Source organism: Xiphophorus hellerii, chromosome 16, assembly GCF_003331165.1.
Source record: "Xiphophorus hellerii strain 12219 chromosome 16, Xiphophorus_hellerii-4.1, whole genome shotgun sequence".
NCBI classification, from domain to species: domain Eukaryota; kingdom Metazoa; phylum Chordata; class Actinopteri; order Cyprinodontiformes; family Poeciliidae; genus Xiphophorus; species Xiphophorus hellerii.
Window position 1 is genome coordinate 7,370,682 of NC_045687.1, and position 16,084 is coordinate 7,386,765.

Sequence of the window (16,084 nt, forward strand, 5' to 3'; positions counted from 1 at the left end):
AAAGGTGCACCAGCAACAGAGATAATGACAGCTATGAGAGGAGTTTAAACTGGAGCAGCCATTTGGTTTAATTGCCTACCGATCTGCGTATCGGTGTATAAATGTGTGTGTGTTTGTGAGTGCGACTGGGTGAATGTGACTCTAGTGTAAAGCGCTTTGAGTGGTCAAAATGACTGGAAAAGCGCTATATAAGTTCAGTCCATTTACCATTTACCATTTAATCAGCGCATTAAGAGCCTCTGTACACAAATAACAGCTTTCCTTCCATTGTTGTCCTTTATTTAGCTCTGTCCTTCTCCACATCAACTCTGACCTGTTTCTTTTTTGTTACTGCCACTGCCATGCCATCACATCACTCTTCTATAAATGTCAGATTTGTAGGGTGCACATCTGATTAATGTTGTTGTTTCCTAGGGAAATCTCATATCTGGTTAAAATCTCTCTAAGATGAGCTGTTTCTGCCAACAACATTATGTTCTCTTTCTATAGATATACAGAGCCAGAGACACTGGCTGCAAAACCATCTCTCTCCTGAAATAGCCATCGAAGGAGATGCTGCTGGTAGTCTACTCTGTTTTCCATTCCATGAAATGTACGACTACTGCGGAGTTTATCTATTGTGTTACGTTTTTTCACCCAATTAAGTCACAAAAAGCAGCTGCTGTTGCTAATAACTCTGTGTACTTTTTCTTTATGATAGAAAGCAACCCCTAAGGGTTTCTCTGTGTTCTTTGTTTATTTTTCCTCCATATGTTCTGTCCTCTCAAACCCCCAGTAGACAGCAGCAGATGGATGCAGAATGTGAGGCAGGTTCTTCTGGAGAACTCTTCCTGTTTAAAGTTTGTTTCTTTCCACTGTCGCCACATACATGCTGAGTGTCAGGGGTTGCTGCAAAGTTGGACTTGATCCAGTCAACAATCCACTATTCCCACAAGTTTTATTAGGAAATGTAGAAAAGTTATTGATTCAATTCAATTGACTGTGTTTCACGTGGAACAGTCAATTACAATTACAATCTGAAATGTATGTACAATGGCACTTGAATACATCTATCTTATGATAGAATTTGGGGCATAAATTGGAACTGTTTATCTTGTAAAATTTATTCAGATGACGTTTGTTGTGAATTTCTGCCATAAAACATCTAAGTAAAGGTTTTTGGTTGAGGCATCAATTTTCACATGAAGGACTGAAAAGTGTTTTGTGAGATGTTCAAAGTTGGGGATATTGTTTTATAACCTAACTCTACTTTAAATCCCCCCACAACTTTATAGTACAGTAGTTTTTATGCTTTCTTTCTTTGAGCTGGTATGTCACATAAAAGTCTAGTATAATTTAATTAAGGTTGTAACATTGTAACATGTCAAAGTGGTAGGGATATTTTTGTATATCTTTACAAAGAAGTGCACAAATACTGGCACATTTGCAGGATCAAGGCAGCAGCGTAAATCCTTAGGTGCATCTGAAAGATACCACTGGGTAAGAAAATGTCAGGTTTTGAAAAACTGGGGACAAGAGCAGTTTTTTTATGGCACTTAGCATGCTTTTAGTGATGTGTTTAAAATCGGAGACACCTGTGAGCGGGTCTGTCAGTGTAAACGCTTCATTGGCCAATTGTCCTATTACAATGAGAAAAACTGGACATAAAGATATGTTTAAAATCACACAACATTTTTTTCTTTTTAGTTTTATTCATACAAATGCAAATCACATCCATACTCAAACAGTATATGCAATCAAATCAATTCAAATGTAATTCTGTTCAATTCGGTTCATTCCAAAAGAGTTCCATCCACTTATCAGATTCAGATTTCTGTAGCATATATTCAAATTCCTGCAAGTTATGTAATGACAATTAGTTACAAGCTTTCTAATACAACCAGCAGATTGCACTGAATATTAACTTTGATGCTCTCACTCATCCCAAGCAACCACAAGGTGAAGGTTTAGGTCAGGTGAATTTGCTGGCCAATCAAACACAGTGATAATTAGTAAAGAAGGGTTTGTGTGTGTGTTGGAACACGGTGGCCCATCACCAGCAGAAGACGCAGCTCCACAAGTCGTCACAAAGTTTCGAAATTTCACCTTAGACCTCAAGCAACTTGGATTATATGACTCGCCATTCTTCCTCTGGGCTATGGGACCTTGATTCCTAAATGAAATACAAAATTTACTTCTGCACCCTTTTACTTTCTACTCCACTTTATTCCTCCACTTAACTTTCTTCAATTTTTCCAGAGCACTATGTGAAAACAAACAATGACCTTGTGTGTCTTAATCTCCTCATGGAGAGTACAGAGACTGTCTGCAGGACAATTCTCAAATCAGAACTCAGTCTGGGTTATACATGTCATCATATCCAAATATTTCTGTAGTAAAACTATTTTATTAATCTCACATAATTTTACTGTTTTTAAGAGACACTGATTTTTTTCTCTGCAAGCCACAATGATCAAACTTATTGGAACACACACTAAAATTGATGAAAATCTGTGAAGCCATACTTTTTCAAATTAATTACATAAATAAATGATCTTTCCACTGGTATTTTTATTTAATTAAGATTCACCTGTATGAAAATACATTAGGATACAATTTACCTTCAACTGACCAAAGACAATGTAGATGGCAAAAAAATAATTGAGGATAAAATCTTATTCGAACTGAGCACTGACAGCCATACAGTCAATTTCTTCAAAGAACGGGAGCGAACAGGAAACCACAACCTCAGTCGTGTTGTGTCCAGACACCAGCCACGTCCAAAACACACCTCAAAAGATTTTAATCACTTTGTTGTTCTCCTCCTTTACAAAGAGCTAGAGAAGCACAACAATTGTGCTTCCAAAGAGTTTCAGAGGCTCACAAGGGAAAACTGCAAAACATAAAAGCGTTAAAAAAAAATCCTTTCAGGTATTTGATTTTGTTTTTTTTCTCCAAAGGAAAGTTTAACAGGTCAAAGAAACAAAAGAAACAACATCACAGACACACAAGCAAACACAGTAGATGTCTCATCTCCAGTTGAGTTTGTGTCTCTGATTTACTTCCCTTGTGTTGCTCCTGGCCGAGGCTTATCAAAGGGCTTCTTTCATAAGTGCCAAGATCAAGCTACTGCTGTGACTGTTTGGCACCCACTGAGATGGTTTGACGATGGCTGGGCAGAGGTGGGGGTGGGATGATGGGGGCTTCAAGACATTGAAGCAGGCCAAAGGAACTCGAAATTGAGGGTAGTTATAGAAGGGAGGTGTATGTTTGTGTGTTTGAAGAAAAATGGGTTCAGACGGTAAATATTCCCCCAGCTCGTCAGGAGAATCCTGTTTGTGTGTCGACAGAAAGAACTGGAAGAATGAAGCACTCCTTTGGTCAAGCGATGGATTGTTTTACCTTAAATGTGCTGCAGAAATTAATATGTATTTGCTTAAAGCCATCTCCGCCTCAGCAGTTTCTTGCTGACGAACACTGTAAGGCAGCAGGTGAATGCAGACAGTGAAGGACACGACTCCGGAGAAAAAGTGCAACACGCTACCACACACAAACATAAAACACCCCGAGGCTGTGATGGAACCACTGCTGAAGCCGTGGCTCCATCAAGCCTGACATCTGGCCTGTTTACTGTTTACTGGCACTGCATTGCAAATTTACAAAATAATTGTGACTGGGCAGAGCAGAGCACATTGTCACAAAGGAAAGACTGGTGTGCCTGCTTATATAGTAAGTTATGACAGCAAAGTTGTTACAAAATGTTGTCACCTTTTTTTTTTCTTCCTGTGATGCCACATTTGTTAAATCCCCCATACAGCTTGAACTCTTTACGGCAATCAGCTGATTATGGCGGCATGCTCTCTGTGCAAGATTATGCAATATTTACCAGGTGATTACACAGAAAGAAAACACTTAGAGGCAGGATAGAGACTATTAAAAGAAGTTGTTTTGAGGCAGCATGAGAACAAGGCTTCAGTTTCAGTCTCTGTTTACTTGTTGTCTCGTTTCGCTTGTTTTTTGCTCGACTGAGCAGCCTAGCTCTAGGGCAAACTCTTATTTAACTCTTCATCCTCCAGCCAGTAAAAAAAAAGTGATGCAAGAAACTGCAGACTTGCTCTTTTGACCCCAACTGCTAAAAGACTGAATATTATATCCAAGATTCCTAATGAATGCGGTAATGTGATGTATTATGTGTGCGCGTGATTCATGTGTGCTCTGCCTCAGTCTGCCTCGCCTGCAGCGAGACGGTCGTGCCTTCACTCAGTCTTGACTCTTCTCCCCTCAGGCACCCAAATGATGGGATGACCTTTCCACCTCGGCCGGGGCTGGGATGTCACGCGCAGCATGAAATGAAAACTCATCACCTTGCTAAACTCTTCACATCACTCTTTGCTCTTCTTCCCCTCTTGCTCCTGCATCTGATTTGTATTCTGCTGCTCATGAAAGGTCAGACTTCTATATTCTTAGGATATGTTACATATACAGTATTTATTGGCCATGCTGTTGGCTGTTATAGAAAGAAGTTCTATAGAAAGAAATACTTATTTCGATTAATTTGTGTGTATTAGGTGGGGATTAAATTGCAATATTATAGATGTATTTAATTAGTACATGCTGTAAATAATATGCGACTGTGTACATACTGTATATTCACAGGGTTACTCTCTTCTCTACCACTGATTGTTTTCTGTCCTCGTCTGGTCCACAGGGACGCCCCAAGGTGATTTCTCTCATCCAGGCCATGAGGCTGAGAGGCTGTCAAAACCACAGTTTGAGTCCACAGAAGAGTCTCTGTGACCCGTTTTTGCTCCCAGCATGGGATGACCATTGAAAATGAAAAAAAAAAGAGTATTCAGTATGAAGAAAGGTGGATCAAGCATGTACTTAGTTGATAACGTCCCTACAGGTGTGATGACAGAGTTGACAAAACATTCCTCCTGTTGCAACAATCAGACACTTTAGTCGACTTAAACGTCCGTAACTCACCCAGACTTACTGGTTATCAGAATCAAATGCTGACGTGAATGAAGCAATGAACTTAGTCTCATCTGAATCATGAATTGGACATTTTCACTCAGCTTTAACAACTGCACTCTTAAAGGAAGAAGAGGACTGTTTTAATTTGCAAGAGTGTTATGTGAAAAAGAACAATATGAAAAATGTAACACAATACTTGATGCTATAAAGAAAGAATAGGTTAAGTGTTACTAATGGACAAACAACAGATTATACACAACCCCTGTCACAAATAAAGAGAGATAAGATTCACAGAAAATACACAAAACAGACACAAAATACAAATACATCACCTAAAAAGGAACTAACAGAAAATAAAATCACGCGCCGGTGGTTTTGGTTTTGATCAGAAACTCTTTGTTCTGTTAATGTCTTTATGGTGATAGTAGGCTGATTTAGTAATAATCTTTATTTGGTTGTTAAAATTCAGTTTTGCGTCCATAATGGCATCTAAAGTTGTTTGTTTTTTTTCTTGCTTTGTGGGTCTTGCTGAATGTTGATTTCTAACTTCACATTTTCAGAGCAGACACACTTAAGAACACGGCGTTCAGAATGAAATATTTTCCAGTTTTCTCACTGCTGTAAGATTCACAAATATTTTTGTAGATAAATAAAGAAGGTCTAGATATCAAGTAAAATCACAATAACTGCAGGAAAAGAGACAATTTCAGATATGTGCATTGTACTGTACAATAATACAGGAAAGAGAAATATCCACACCTCACTCACTCTTCCTTCAGATATTTCACTGTCTGAATTTCTGTCACTATAAACAATATTCAGTAACAGTTCTTCATTCGCAACTGATATATTGAGTATTTGGTATTGATGGGGATCTGATGAATTTCATCAATATCTCTAGCAGTATGGCATTCCACATGACTTCACAAATTTAATTTCATGGTGTTCTGCTTTTTTATGAACCAATATATAATTTGTTATTTGAGAACAGACTTGTAGGCACTTCTTTAAGTCTAGACCTTTTGTCAGTACTCTTAACCAGATTTAGGTTTGCAATTGTGGCACTCCAGAATGAAATGAGCAGCTATTTGACACCAAAAAATAAAGAATTTAACCTGAAATTCTTCTATTAATTTACTGACTCTGTTTTGTATTGCAGGGACTACGTTTGCACTGTTTGTACATGTTGATTTTTTATTGATTTGTGTTGTATTTATACTCCTTGATAGCCCAGAAGACCAACATTTCAGACAACAAAGTGGATAAACAGAAATATTACATTTCATAGATTTGACATTTCTCTAAATATAGTTAGACTCTAAATTACCTGCTGCATTTGTTTTGTTAAATTACATGTTTTTTGCTTCATGACTTCGTTTCATTGTCTTAGTTTTAATTTTATTTTTGCACCCTTACAACGCTACTGTTCTTGAATGACTAAAACTTTATTTTTTCTACACTATGCAAAAAATGATGAATGCATCGCCTTGTTGAGATATTAATAATAAAATCACTAAGTTATAAGGCAGTAATTGCATCTCTTTTTTTTGCTCCACTCCAATACCACTGCACAAGAACGCTAAAAGGTCAAGGCTATACGGGTAACAGATGCATAATGAAACCACCCCATATTTCATTGCGAGCGTATTGAGTCTGCAGGAGTAAATCCAGAGCTATGTGTGTGCGCGTGTGTGTGTGCGGGGGTGTTGTGAAGGGGTGTGTTCATGCACACACTGGTGCAATGTGCAGATGTTTTGCAGGTAGCAGCAATAAAGCTGCTGTTTAAGCATTCATCATTAACAAAAAGTACTAATGCAGCAAATCTAAACTGTATTCACATACTTATCTATTCTTAATTATATTAAGAAATATACTTTATGCAACTTAATATTCTAAACTCTTCCTTTGAATAAAATCTAAAAAATATATATATATATATTTGTTTTATGCATCCGGATGTCACAAGGAATCATTTACTTGCCTCACACACAAACCTCCCGAACTCCCACCCTCCTGCTATCTGTCCCACCCAACAGACTTTTGTCTCTTGGCGCAAGAGGTCCACTCTGTTATGCAGTGAAAGTCTATGGATCCATATGAATTTGTCAGTTTAAATTATGTTCAACATTGAGAGTCTTTCTCATAAACTCTGAAGAAGTTTGCGTCCTTAAGCTACAATGTCCTCTACCTCAGTTGAGGTAAGCATCACATAAGCATCAGGGGGGAAGAGAGCAATACAAAACATAATTAATATTAAAATCATTATTATAGATCTGAGAGCAGGTTGGTACATCTTGAAATTTTCCCTGCAACTAAACTCACACTTTCTCATAAACCTTTCAAAAATAGCTGAACAAAACCCTGTGTACATATTTTGCTATTAGAAGAGCTTTGGTTACAGTCTGTACAGATGTAGGTGTGTTCACCAGCTTTTCCGTCTCCCCTGCAGGAGCAGTTGCTGACCTTGACCTTGAACGCTGCTTCATTTCATGAGTTTTTCTTTTTTTTTTTGATGTGGATGAGCATTTCTTCCAGTGAAATCTCACCAGATCCTAGAGTGAGTCAACCACCTGACATCACACCTGGGCACAAAAAAAAAAAACATCCCTAATTTCTCCCATGAGACTACGGGAGAGCAGGGCAGAGAGAGACTGAGAGGTGGAGTGTAAAGGGGAGCAACCCAAAATGCAGAGGTACCCTCCCTCTGTACGGCATGGCAGTTAATTTAAATTCTGCAAGGAGACAACCCATAAATCACCTCCATTCTGACTAATGGCTTCTGCACTGGGGGAAAACTCTCGCCTTTCCACCTGGAGACTTTGTGCACTGCAAAAAGCAAAAATCCAGGCTGTGTTGAGTTTGTGTGCATGGTGTATGTATGTGGGTGCACATTGCGAGTGTGTGTGTATAAATATATGTATATACAGAATATATGAGTGCTTCACTCAGACAGACAGGTTCTGAAAGAGTCAGCACCACAACTAACCTCTCTGCACACGAGCAGCTTTCACTGGAGGCAGAAATCCCCCCGTGTTCGTCCATAATTAGCCTCCATACCTGCAACTGTCTGACGTCAGAGATTGTGACTTAAAACTCACCTTGGACTGGATTCCAAAAAAAAAAATGAAAAGAAAAATATATCCTATGTTGGTGCAGATACACACTGCTTACTCACATTTCTCAGTGAGTCATGAGGCATAAACGCTTCTCTATGTTTACTTCCTCACATTTTTTATTATCAAATCAATCAATCAAATTTTATTTGTATAGCACATTTCAACAGCAAGGCATTTCAAAGTGCTTTACATCATATCAAACACAGAAACACAATGCAACATAGAATCAACAATCAAAACACGACATTAAGTCAAGTTCACACCACTTGAGTTTTTGCTTTTTTAATTGTTTCACAACAAATACTTTTTACCTTTTCAAGTTCTTATGATTGTTGAGTTGAAAAACACTGTTAATTTGGAGCAGAACTCAAACAGGATAACTACTTGAAATAAAGAAGGCAATTTTATTTATTTGTATTTTTGTGCTATCTACAGCAAGTACTTTTATGTGACTGAAGTAAATAAAGCATGATGCACAATTATGTGAATGAATAGTTTAGTTGATTGCATTTTTCCTTCCTGTATTATTTTACTTTGCTTTCCAGTGAACATTACCATACTGTAAAAGAAAAAGTCCATAAATTTCATGGTAAAAAATGATAAAATACCAACAGTTTCTGACTGTAATATCCTAAACATTGTATTACCATAGAAAATACATGGAATTACCATAAGTCAACACTGAAAAAAAAAAAAAAATCTGTACATTTATGGTAAAAAATGGTAAAATACCAACAGTATTTTATTTTAAGTGTGTTTCTGACCGTAATATCCAACACATTGTATTACCATAGAAAATACATGAAATTACCATAAGTCAACACTGCAAAAAAAAAATCTGTAAATTTATGGTAAAACATTGTAAAATACTAATAGTTTCTGACTGTAATATAAAGAAGAACCTAATTACCGTAGAAAATACATGGAATTACAATAACTCAATAAACATATAATTCAAGTGATTTTGACAGTCATGAAATGTAGAAAACACAGAAATATATTGTAAAAATCTAAGTAATTGTAAAATTCATAGAAAAATATTGTAATATTGCCAGCAGCTAATTACCCTAAAATTAACAGTATTAATCGGCCAAAATTAAAATTTTTTGCTAATGTTTATATCTATGATGTAAAACCGTAAACCAGACTGGAATGCTGATGTGATATTTTCTTTTGTTTTTTAATAATTAAATTTATAATATCTTTCATATATCAAACTAAAATCTCAAAGGTAGACCAGGGATTTAACTGGCAATCCACAGATTGTAGGACAAACTCCTACAGTCAACGCCACCATAATTCATGAGAGGATTTGATTAAATTATGTATTTGGGATTATTTAAGTTTATATAGACCATAGATTTGTCATACATTAAGAGAACCACATGTTAGGTCCTGCTGCTTGGACGAAAGTGAAGTTGGTTTCCAAATGCAGCTTCCAATTCGGGAAATGGCTAAAGGGCGATTCCACCTAATTTTTCACTACCGTCAGCATTTTTAATTTACTCTAGCTAAAAAACTATAACACCTATACTCTTCAAACCTGGATTAGATTATTCTCAACTAATAGCAGAATATTTAACACCAAGTGTGGGATTTGTGAAACCTTCATCTGATTTGTGAAACTTCAATAAAGAGCAAATTTAGTGTTATTCAAAAGCATAAAAATGGTGAAATCAACTTTTATTGAAGTTTCACAAATCACACACTTGGTTTTAAATATTATGCTACTAGTTGAGAATAATCTGGAAAGTTTTTCATTTTGTTATTGTGTTACACAGCAGGGTTTACAGTTAATGGAGTTACTGTTATTTGTCATGTAAACAAAGACTTATCTAGTTTGTATTTCTGCTTGATCCAGCATCAGCAGCAGCAAGATTCTTTTAACTCTGTTCCTGTAGTTGAGCAGTGGCTCAGGATACTGTGGTGTCCTGAACTCACCACAATATAGTCCCAGTGCACTAGCTAAGGCTGCTAACTAGCAGGTGCTAGCTCATGGTGCTGAGAGCCATGTAGGCCTGGTCCTTATCAGGATGCGGCTAGTCTTTGAAATCAAGTTTCTGCTATTTTTGATCGGAGGAGAAAGAGAAAGACAACACATTTCTGCATCACAGGTGAGCCCCTTTCACGGTTAGCTTTAACCAACTGATAAAAAAAAGTGTTTCCCTGTCATTTCTGAGCCACGCTGTTTATGTACATGCATTGTAGCTAGACATTTTTGCTGTATGGAACATTTAATGCTAATTAAGTATTTTCTAAAATACTGTAAAATACTGGCTCCCAGTATTGAGCCTATAACAAAACAGGATGTTAACAGTTTGCAACTTTGACCCGCTGTTAAGTTACTGTCTTATTGTTCCTTATTTTGCAGTGTTAGCTGCCATGACTGGTCACTCCTGGGATGGTTGGCCATTACTCCATGTTTCCTCTATTTGCTGATAATAACTTTCACTGTGGTTTGGTTTGGAGTCCCACAGCCTTGGAAGAAGGTTTGTAACCTGCTCCAAACAGATAGATGTTAATGACAGTGTCTTTTTACCTTTGCGCCTCCCTTACAGTTTTGGCATTTTTAGCTCCATTAGCCTACTTCATGTTGTCAGGTTCTATTTGAGCCATTTTTTGGTTATACGTGTCTGGCATTAATGAGGCTTCAATGTGATGAAAGAAATTAATCTAATTTTTAAGGTTTATTAGTAATTTCAGGATTTCACAAGGTCACAATCACTTTTTCAAACAAGGTCAGGTCACTTTGGATTACTTTTTCCATTAAGAAATCAAATTGTCACTTGAAAACTGCCTTTTGACATCCTTCTGGTTATCTTAGTAGGATTTCTTTTTTAAATGAATGAACATGTAAAAAGGGACAAGTAGTACTTTAAATTGCATAATATTTTTACATCAGTAACAAAAGGCAGATTAAATAGCATGGACAAAATGAAGATTTAAGATTCAGAAAAACACAATTTTTGGACTTGCTTTCATCAATTCAGAACTTTATACTTTCAGAAGAGTATCAGGAAAAGTGTGTGTGCATGTCTCTGCAGACATTCAGGTGGCTCTGCATGTCGCTCTACAATTTCAGCGTTGGGAGTACTCTGGTCAGGGCTACACCACAGACTGTGGACAGTGTGTGACTTTGAGCCCCTAGTCACTTGCCTGAGTCAGTAATCTAGCTCATTCCTGACAGCAGCTGACCTTTGCTCTGCGCTGACAGACAGAACCCCAAGGCCCTGTTGCTTCTTTGTTGTCCGCTCATCACTTATCACTACACATGCATGCATTATGTATACAGTCAGTTTACATTCAGAAATCTACTGCTTAGATGGAAATTGATTAAATTATCTGTCTCACCTTGTAGGAATTAAAGTAACACTTTCCAGATGAATTGGGGCTATATTTTGCAGTAAGCTTGTATAACTGACTTCAGTCAGCTCTGTTTCTTCTTAGCTGCCTGCAACAAATATTCCCTCTGGCTATAATTTGGTCTTTTTAGCGCTCTTGTAGTTCTTATATACGTACGTTTCAATTCTCTCCAATATACTTTACTTCCCTCACATTTTCCCTCAATCTATCTACCTTGTTTTTCTTTTTAACCCTCTCACCTGGACTTCGACTCACACAGGCAGACAGGCAGGTTTCCTGCTGGAAAGAGCTTTGAGCGGAGATTTAGAACTGTGAGGTTTGACACAGATCACCAAGCTGTGGGGGAGAGTTCCAGTTCTCTGCACCAGAAAAGTCCCAACTTCCCTGATGCTTTGGTGTCCAGCTGTGCAGGGGGCGGGGGGGAAACGTGGTGCAAGTAAAGCCTAAAACACCATACGCACAGACAACCTCAGTTTGCTACGCTGAGAAAAAAAAATGTAAAAGAAAAACTGAAGATGTCCCAGCGAAAAATACCAATGCATTATAAATGAAGTTATGGAGAAGTGTACAGACATTTCCTTCAACACTATAGCAGAAAATATTTTATATTCTCTGGTTTGCAGACTCTTCTGGTTTTTCAAAAATGTATAATTTTATAGTTCTTCATAACAGCATTTCCTTCAATATAAAGGAAGAGACTTCTGGCAATTCAAAGTTGTATATACTTTATGTTGCTATGGTATATTTAGCTATTCATTCATTGACTTATAATTTACTAACCATACATTTACACCAAATCTTCTGCTTGTCTATGGTCAAGACATGTCAAATTTTACACAACTGTGACTCAAATATTTCAGGAATTATCAAATAACATTTCAGAATCTCATGCTATGCAAGTGGTCTCTCCAGTGAGGAAGATTCCCTCACCCCAACCTGCTGAATTCTTGAAACTGAAAGAAACTAAGGAACTAGACCTTCTTTTTTATGTACTCTGCTAATTATTTTGAGGCATTCTGAGAATTTTCAGAACATAAACCTAAAAGATGTTAACATACAGTATATTCAAGCAGCATACCTCATCTTTATCTAGCAGAATGCCATTAATCCCACACCCACACACACAAGTCCTTGGTTCATTGAAGATGGGTTTTGTAAATTAGGTGGAAGCTAAGTGTCAAAACCACATGTGCCTTTCAAAGAACGACTAAAATCACAATGCCCCATAGTGGCCTGGCATGGCACCTGCAGTGGATTCAACGTATTTTGGCTGTCTCATTAAACATTAATTTTCCCCCAATCATCATCTGGAAATGCAGTCAGCGGTCAGATGTAGAAAAAGACCCCAAGTATTCACACACTATTCAGAACAGCAGGGCATTAAAGCAACACACATGCTTGTTATTTTATTTCATCCACCTGTTTCTGGTCTCTAGTTTGCATTTGGGTCTTTCCCACCATCATGGGATGGTTTGTGAGGGTCAGCAAGAGAAGATGCAATTCAAGGTCATTCTTTACTCATTGCCCCCAGATTGTTCTCATCATAAACTCTCTTTTTTTTTGTATAGCTTTTTGCCTCTTGTGAGAATTCCCTCTTTTCTCTGAAGCCACAGTCCTGTAGTCCAATATCATTAGCCCCCATGAATGGGAGGCTCTCTGTGTGAATCCATTTAGAAGGCTTTTCTGCAGCTCCCTTTCTGTAATCTCTCTAACCCTGTGGGATTAATCACCTATAGAGAACAGAAATCGATCCATTTAATCACTAAAAGATGTGACAAAAACGCTGTAACTCTGGGGTATGGTGGGAAATTATTGGCCAACTCAAATTCATTGGACAGAGAGGAACAAAAGACTTGGAAAAAACAGTTCTATAAAGCACTTTAATAAGGCAATCATTCCATTTATTTGTGCCATGTATTCACAGATGGAATGGTTTCTTTTTATTTTTTATTTGTTTGGGAAACTACCCCCTAAAGGAAAGCATTTCACAAAGCAAATTAATGATTAAGGATAAAACGACTCCAACAATAAGTTTGACCGTGACAACCTTGTCAAGCCTGACAAATAAACATGAATCTCCTGTAGGAGTAAATCATGTTTAGTGCCAGTCATATTCAGCTTCTTGTTTAACAGATGTATTTGCAAAAGGAGAACAGGCTCTGCTGAGAAGTAACACTTAGGATTTGTTGATGCCTCCATGAGCCCATAATGAGGAGGAATGAGGGTCGCCCGGTGATGTTAACCCGCTAATAAAATCCGTCTTCGTTCAAAGTGTGTTAGAAAACCACAATAACCCCCCTGACATTTTTTTACTGCATGATTTATGAACTGAATATTGCATCCTCCTGCTAACCCTTATTCTGGCTGTGGAGTAATAAAGGGATGTTAGGGGCAGTATTGATCGGCTAAAAAGTAGGCTTTGATATACCACAGACCCTTGGAGGTGGAGAAGAGCTCCACAGCTGATGAGCTCTTCTCTCACACAGACCTCCTCCATGAATCCCCTGGTCGTCTGGACACCCACCACGTGTGAACAAGCTTTCAGCTCACATCATCCTCTCAACTTCCACTTATAATTGGCCATATGTGTCACCAGCACCCTGCTGCTGCTGCTGCTCCTGCTGCTTGGGGGAAGGAAAAGGAGATCACAGCTTTGACAAGGTGATTGTTGGACGAGGGTTGCTTTGACATGTCAGGTGACGCTTAATTCTGCAAACACATGTGAACCTTTGATGCCCTACGACACCAAAATTAGTAGGAATGTTTATATGTTTAACAGTGTTGATTTGGAGCTGTGGCTTAACAATTCTGTCTGGCAGTGGAAGTTTCTTCATTACAGCGAAGCATCACTGAGGGTGTAAACTTTAAGCACTTATCCCTCACATTTGGGCTGTATATAATGAGGTATTTATAATGTCTCCAGAGGACATTTCTAACAATTTACAGTGGATCATCATAAGCGGAATACAAAATGGCCCAAAGCATCCTGATCCATGTGGCATTCAATAAGCATTCATTAACCTTTTCTTCAGCTGCAGCAGTTACTTGAATTAAATAAGGCATTTAGATATAGTGCTTAGATATATTACCCGGTAAATATCACTGAAATTAAAGCTATTTAAAGCACACTTAAAACACAACCCAATTCTGTCTTTTACCTCTGAAATCTATTGTCACTGATTTGGCTCAAACCATGTTTATGGAGATCCGAATTTGGATGGCCATTCCTTTCCCAGCTTCTAAATGGTAAATGTCACACAAGCCGGCAAAAGGGCTGCAGAATGGCTTCAGAGAGCAGGAGAGAGGTTAGTGAATGGGCGGGCAAAGTGACTATGGAGAGCATGCACAGGGTGAGGAGGCTGAGGGAACGCTGGCTGAGAGGGGAGGACATAAAATGCTGCTGAGATGCCTCTGGGCAGATGCTGAGAGGCGAGTGCCGAGTGGTGATAGTGATCACGCCAAACAGAATCGCATAGCAGTCTGTGAAAAGCAGCTGGGGCTTTGCCACAAGGGAGACAGGGGGTAAAATGCATATGAAGTAGTGACATGAATATACAGAAGACTTAATGCTTGTTTCCTGGGAATGGCCATGTCATTTATCTAAAAAGCACTTTAAGTTATAAGCTTTAGCACTTGGGAAAAGAGTTTAAAACAGATGCACAAAAAAAATTAAACCTAAACTACAAGTACATCTCATTAAGTTGTATTTAGATGTAAAACTGTACAATATTGATTGATTACTGCTAATGATAACCCAAACATTGGTTCCTAAGAAAATTTGAATACATTTCTCACCAACAGAAAAATGTTGTTGCTTAAGCAATCATGAGAATCACTGTTGAACTGACAGTTGTCTTACAGAGAATCATTGACATTCTGGGCAGGTAGGGAAAAGCCACAAAAGGTGATTCCTAAGTAAGCTGGTTGTTAATAGAGTGAAAGATCCAAACGCATCATGGAAAAGTTGAGTGGAATAAAAAAAATTGTATAAGTAACAAGGTCAATCGTGGCTATAAGAGGTTTGTGAAGCAAAAACCATTCAAGAGTGTCATTTCCTAATTGTCATAATATCTGACATCTTCTCACAGATAGCTTAGACTGCAAGCATTTAAACATCACTTAAAGATTAATTAAATTTAAAACGCACAACTAAATGTGAAAAATAAAGAGAGCAATGCAAATGGACAAATGCAGAAGTCTGGTCCATTTACCTTTATCATATGTTGTATCACAAGAAAGGTGAACAAGAATTTTGTGAAGATAAAACTTTTTTTATTAATAGCAATTTATTCTATAGTAGCACTAACCATATTGGAAAGCTATAATATGGCATTGTAGAAGACAAATAATTTTCAATTTATAGAAAAGTTTGTCTAGAACATTTTTTTAAAATGCTCTTTAAAATAATTTCCACCACATACTGGTTACAACACAAACTGATTGTAAATGAGTAGAATTGGATCATTCATGTTTTTTATTTGATTTTGTACTAATATTATACAGCAATAAAAATGGCTTAAAACCATTGCATTGCATCTGTTACACCTCCTTTCCTTCCGTTTCCTTTTCATTTAGCTCACATTACAAACCAAAAACAGATTATTTGCATAATCTGAGGGAAAAAAATTATAATTTTTCCCTCACAGATG